Raw genomic sequence first — 6,803 nt, forward strand, 5'->3', positions numbered from 1 at the left:
CCTTTGTTTTTGTTCTTTTCACTTTTTTTTGGGGGGGGGGGACGGACGGTGGAAATTATGTTTTTAAGCCACTATGTACTTGGATTTGGTCACATTTCAAGTCAGTTTGAATACTGTACAATTTGGTCCAGTTTCTGTTTATAAAAAGAAAGCCACTCCACCCTCTTGAACAGATGCTATGGGGCACAAAGTAGTCTCTGGAATGATTCATTGACATAACTTCTTGAAGATATTAACAAGTGTATTTGCATTTTACGACAGTACAAAACGTTTACAGGCACAAACTTTAATGGCAGCATTGCTGTATTTCTTACGTGTGGTCTTTATGGACACTTCAAAACACTTTAGAGTGAAAAATATTGGAAAACATGTTTGATTAAACCAAGGATGAGTAAAATGCTACAAAGTTTCCCTTTCAGAGCATGATTAATTGCTTGTTTATGCTTGTAATGTAGTTTGATTACTACAGTACTTTGATTTGTGAGGTTTTAATGGCTCACACTGAGATCAAATGCGTATATGTCTGAAATGCCAATCCACAGTTCTGTTGATGTTTAAGCCATTTACCTGCTGACATGTTGATCAGATGGCGCTAGCTTTAGGAGTTACATAAATCACACATCACTTCAGAACTGAACTATCTAAACTTGAGTATTTGCTCTGCACTCATCAAGTGCTGTTAAATCGTGAAAACACGGCTGTATTTTAAAGTGTTTGTGTTTATAGTCCAGTGGAGTTTAGTTCATTCAAGACCGCACTGCACTTGCATAAGCCTCCCATGGTCTGGGGTCTTGGAGCATTGTTGGTTCACTGAGATCTACATAAGCTGGAGACCGCTGGGGAGAAGTGTGGGGGTACTGGTAGGCAGGGGGCATGCCACTGGCAGGGGTGGAAGGGTTTGCATTGTAGAAGTCCATTTGTGCCCTGGGAGAATGTTGCTGCTGAGGGAAATCACATTGGGAGGCTTGTCGGAAGTCATATGGTTGTTGTTGTGCTGCTGCTGCTGCTGCTGCTGCTGTTGCTGTTGTTGTTGCTGCACTTGTTGCATGGCAGCAAAGTTGAATGCCTGCATCTGATGGTGCTGTGTTGATGGATATTGTGGTGGTGGGGACATCATGTCTTGCTCAAGCTTTGAATTCACTGACACATTGTCCAGAATGGTTGCCTGCAAGGGGCTGGTATTACCACCAGTAGCCAGGGGCCTTCCAAGCCACTGCCCCCTTGCATTACCACTCTGTGTACTCACATTGATGTTGGCCATGTCATAACTACTGTTGGTAGTAAAGGGAGGCATTTGGCAGGTCTGTCTGATCATACTCTGCTGACAAGGCATGGTGTGTGAAGCAGTCACGCTGGCAATCGTTTGCACAATGTACTGGTCAAGTTCTTCAGAAGAAATCTCCTCCATTCCCATCATCTCACTGCCAAAGTCACGCACATCCACCCCAGCAAAGTCCATGGGCATCTCGGTCTTCACCTTCAGGGAGTACTTCTGCCGCTTTGTTGGACGAGTGCAGTCAGCATCATTCTTGGGTGTGGTTGGTGGAGTGGGTGGTCCCTGTCCAACTGCCCCTCCCATCATCATCCCCAGCTTGTCGGTTCTCTCCTTCAGACTGGCGTCTGTGATCTCCTCCCCAACCATGGTGCTGAGCAAGGCCTTGGTCGAGACCTGGTGGGAGGGGTCAGGCGAGGGGACTGGACGGTTGGGTGGAGCCTTTTTGTTATTGTCATTCTTGTTGCGGCGACGGGGCTGGTACTTGTAGTCTGGGTAGTCTTTCTTGTGCTGCTGCCTGAGACGCTCAGCCTCTTCAATGAATGGTTGTTTCTCTTTGTCAGACAACAGCCTGCAGGAGAAAACAAAACAGGAAGAAGAGAAGAGAGAGGTTAATGCCTATCTATTATGCATATACATGTACTGTCCCCTCAACAACACAAAAATTTTGTCAGCATCTTATTTTATTTATTTTTTTATTTTTTTCTATTATTATTATTATTTTTTTTTTTTGGGGGGGGGGGGGGTGTGGGGTATTCTGTAGGGCGGGGAAACCAGGGTTTGAATCTATCCTTCCCTACCATATTCACATGAGTCAGGAGATTCAAAATGCCCAAGAGGAGATGTACCACTCTTCACTCAAACCAATTCACAATGAGGACTTCAGTCATTGATTGCATAATGTATAATCAAGAGGATGACGGAAAAATAAATAAAATGAATGACAAACTGAAAATTTATTAATAAAAAGTATGCAAAAACTCATTTAAGAGAAGAGGGACAATGAACAAGGAGAAACAGAGGTAGTATTGAATCTTACAAAGCAGAAGTTATACATACATCTAGATCTAGATTACCAGTGAATTTTACAAATGGAAGACAAATAATTATCGCATCACCATCTAGCGCATTGTCAATTGACAATTCTATTTCAAGTTGTTACATATAAGAGACCAAAAATAAAATGTAGATCTACATTTTGAGAGGATCCTGGCGGGGGGGGGGGGGGGGGGGGGGGGGACAAAGAGAAAGGAACAATGCTAGAAATTTGCCTGCAACTTATTGTTGCAGTGTGTAACGTGAGGGGGCGGCAGGTTACAGTCCCGAAGGTGAAAAGGCGTTGTTTGAAGAAAAAAAAATACCGCAGACGGGTCAAGAGAACAACGGATGACAATAGAGGAATGACTGTAGGGATTTAATGGCTTTTTGACCTCCAAGAAGACTTACAATATAAGTGCACACCACCGACACTTTGGTGATGTCTCTGCAGTTGCCCCCTTCGCCTCGCAAACATTTCGCAATTGTATCCAAACGACGCTTTTACTTTACTGGGTACTTCAAACATCCCAACAAGAGAGTGTACTCTACAAAATCCAATGTAACCCCAGATACTACGCATGGGTATTCTCATACGGTTGGTGTAACGACACCAATTTCCGACTTTTCAACTACTTTTTGACATGTTATTGAATACAGAGCGTAGAAGTGCTCGTCACAAGTTGAACACTTTTCAAAAATAAAACTTCACTCGAGGCTCTCACTTCACATCACCACAAGAATGATATAAACAATGTCATACGACCGATGAGACCATGGACCTATGATGAGACGTACAATCTCATATCTCAAGAGCTTGCTGAAAATCTTGCTCACGCTTGACATTTCGGAAAATACTTCTGATACATTGTATCTGAGATTATACAGCACCATGCATTTTGCAAGGACGGGGTATCAAACTTGTGAGGACACACGCTTCGCCTAACCGCCGCAAAAAATCAAGGAGACACTACTCAAAACTCTCCTCATCTGCAAGACACCAGATCGGCTACAGCCGCACTGCAATGTCATGCAATAAATGCTAGAGATTAATATGGCAAAAAGATAACCCGGAATTCCATGGGTCATGGAGGTCGTCCATTCACTCATCACCAACTCCCAGCTGACTCGAGCGCAACTCTCAAAGACCGGCGAGATATTCTTAATGTGAAATGCAGTTTGTGAATAGACAGGACCCATTGGTGATTCATTCACCCCATTGCTTCCTCGGAAAGATTAGTAATCCTATTATTGTGCTCATGCCAATGATAATGTACGTAGTCTGCACTGGTCTGGTACAGCAATATCGCAAATATGAAATATCGTTTATTATTATGTCCCTGTCGCATCTATCACGGCAAAAAACAAAAACGAAACACTCGTTTTGGCAGGGGGTGTGTGGGCCGCATAAGGGGAAAAAAAAAGAGTCAAGCCGACATCACGGCTGGGGCGCAGCTCAGCACCTCAGAATCATTTACCGTCACACACCTCCGTGCTCCGGCCTCTGGCCTCATGTCACCACAGTATAAAGACGAAAACGATGCAGAGAAGGCAAAGTGTCCTTTACAAATATCCATGCCTACCATAAGATGGTCACTATGCGTGGCCACACTCAAGGGTGGAGATTTTATGTGGGCGGCCCTTTCTCTACCAACAAAGGCCTATTTTCCAAGAAACTATGTGGAAATGGCTAGGCAGGGGGGGAATTAAAAATGATGAAACGCCCTTGTCGATACAATAAATATATTTATCATCGATGATTTAACAATTGTATTACGACAATATAAAAAAAAACTGTGTACACATTTATGAACCAATGATTCAAAGCTTGTTCATGTAGGCCTATTCCATGAAAATACACATAATTCAGTCATTTCCCGCCACGAAACAATACACATCTCTCTAGACTCTCAATGTACAACAACATGTCAATACATGTACCACAAATATCGGCTTCTCATTGATTGATCAAATTCTGCATTCCAAACACATGCCATGATGAAAAGTTAGCTCTCCCTATAACTTTCTTGGATTAATTTTTAAAAAAAAGAACATCTCAGTCTCTGTTTAAAAAAGGAGCATTTGTGAAAATCCCAATACATGAATGCACAATTATTCTGATGCAAAACTCCGAACGATGAAAACTCATGAGCAACAGTATGAAGGAAACTGAAGCATAATACACCCACAAGCCGTTCAAGTGAAGAGCTGCCCGGGTCATCACACAAACCTTCATCATACACTGCACCATACCATTGCGTGACATATTATGTCACGATATTCATTGCGTTCTAGTTACAACTCATCCACGATAGCTGAAAAAAAAAGCAAACAAACAAATCTCTGCACATACATCAGTGTACACTCTTCCACCAGTGTAGGTTTCTATTTTCGTGTTTTATATAAAATAATTGAAGAGACTCACCTCCAAAGTTTTCCCAGAGTCTTGCTGAGCTCTGCATTATGAAGCTGTGGGTATTGGTTTCCCAGCTTCTTCCTGGCTGCTTGAGCCCATACCATGAAAGCATTCATCGGCCGTTTGATGTGTGGTTTCCTCTTTCCGTTTGTCGCCGTCCGAGTCGGGATAGCCACCACAGACCAGTCGTAGCCATTGAGCACCCTCGATACCGCATCCCTGATCGACGGGGAGAACTGAGCAGCGCTGCCGGCGACAACGACTCCAGACTCGGACCCTGAAAGCTGCAAGTCTTCCCGGCTACATTCGCTGGAGTCGGATTCACTGCCCGGTGTCCGTGGGCTGCTTCCCGCTGAAAGGGAATGCTGCAACTCCAAACTCTCTGGACTGCTCATGGTGCTAAACTTGAAAAAAATGGATGATGGTAAAATAAACTAAGAAAGACCAGAGTTTATTAAAACAAGATGAAAGAGCGTTCGAGTCAGTGACAGCGAGCTATGTAGACAAGTATCAATCCAAGACGGGAGGCTGCACGAGCGGGCTGATCGAAGGTTGGTGAAACAGTGTATGTGAAGAGGAGGTTGTGCCTATCTTTATTCCAGTTTACATGACACGACCAGGGCAGTCACCGAGGCTAAATCCCACATCATTTGCCTCTTCACTGACTAGTAATATCGCTTGTTGGGATGACTGGGAGTCACGTCGCGTGTATGAGCCAAAGGGTGTTTATTGACACAATTAGGCAAATGAGGCAGTCATGGGGCAGCATAGGACCCGCCCCCGTCCCTTACTCTTTGTAAGTCATTTGCCGCGGTACGCTGTTCATTGGCTGATCGAAATGCATTATCCATGAGGTTTCCAACCCACGTTCGCGATTGGTATACTTCGTAGATGACCTCACCGATTAGTTCCGCCTCGTTGTGAATGAGTGACCCCCATTGGTTGAAGGTTTCACCTCTGCGATTGGAACTTGCAGCAGGTCATTAGACGGACTGTAATAGGCTATCGGATTACCAAAAAGCCCAGCTAGAATAGGCTGTGAGTTACAATGTATTTAAAAGATTGAAGCTGCCAGATAAATCTATAGTACTCTTCCTTTCTCACTGAGTTTGTCTTAGCTGGTATACCCACATACATTTTCAACGGCGACTTGATTCACAAGTATCCTGTGGTTTTATAATTTATTTCATATGGAGGCTAATGGTTCGGTTATCCAACAACTAAGTACTCCCTGACTCTCATGCACGAGATGTGTATGAAATCTCCATGCAAAACTATATCCGTGGTCTTAGTCCCCTTCCCGCCAAAGAAATAAATCGGCTAGAATTACAAATTAATGTTTTTAATATTGACTAAACTATCTGACAATATAAGCTGCCTGCAAAATACTAAAACTTTATCTGGGCCCCGTTGCAAGAAAGTTGCAATCAATTGCAAATAATTGCTAATTTTGAAACAACCATTCTGATTGGCTCAGGGTCTGCCCTATTAAGAAGACATGCATGCAACAATGATTTTGATTGGCCAGTGACAATCAGTTGCAAGTTGCGTTTAAACGCAAAGTTTCTAGCAACGGGGCCCTGTTCATGCATTGTAATTATAAAAGAAAAGAAAAAATGTTTCTTAATCTTAAACGCTAAAGCGGTGGCGCGCTATTACGCCAGTATCGCATAAATGTATTCTATATCTAAATGCACCGTTTCACTGAAAATAACTCATTTTAGGCACACCTTTACAACCAATGATGTCAACACATTCATAGGTACTCGCATGTCTTTGATCGGAACGGACGAATGGGGCAGTTCTTTGATATGAACTCAGAGTATAAAATCCTTAAATGAGAATACCCTGAAATATCAATTTTGCTCACTTGCGTTAAAAAGCTTTCACGTTCCCATGCCACTTGTTTGTCAATGAAGTGTGCGTAAAATTCGAATATACTTTGTGTTTGTCTTGGACTGCGAGGAAGTAATCATCAAAGTAGTTTTAAATGTTCGAATGGTGGCAACTTGTCATTTGATACAAGTATTGTGCTTATGAAAAGAGACGATGCATTCCACTGTGACTATTCGATGTTAG

At 43.0% G+C, this 6,803-nt stretch overlaps 1 pseudogene; it reads right to left on the reverse strand.

The window, feature by feature from the left end:
- Nucleotides 1-746: 746 nt before the first annotated feature.
- LOC139742796 (uncharacterized) lies at nucleotides 747-5,245 on the reverse strand (annotated as a pseudogene).
- Between the last annotated feature and the right edge of the window lie 1,558 nt (nucleotides 5,246-6,803).

This window comes from Diadema antillarum, unplaced genomic scaffold (assembly GCF_040938485.1).
Source record: "Diadema antillarum isolate AM-2024a unplaced genomic scaffold, OU_Dant_1.0 seq00001020_RagTag, whole genome shotgun sequence".
NCBI classification, from domain to species: Eukaryota; Metazoa; Echinodermata; class Echinoidea; order Diadematoida; family Diadematidae; genus Diadema; species Diadema antillarum.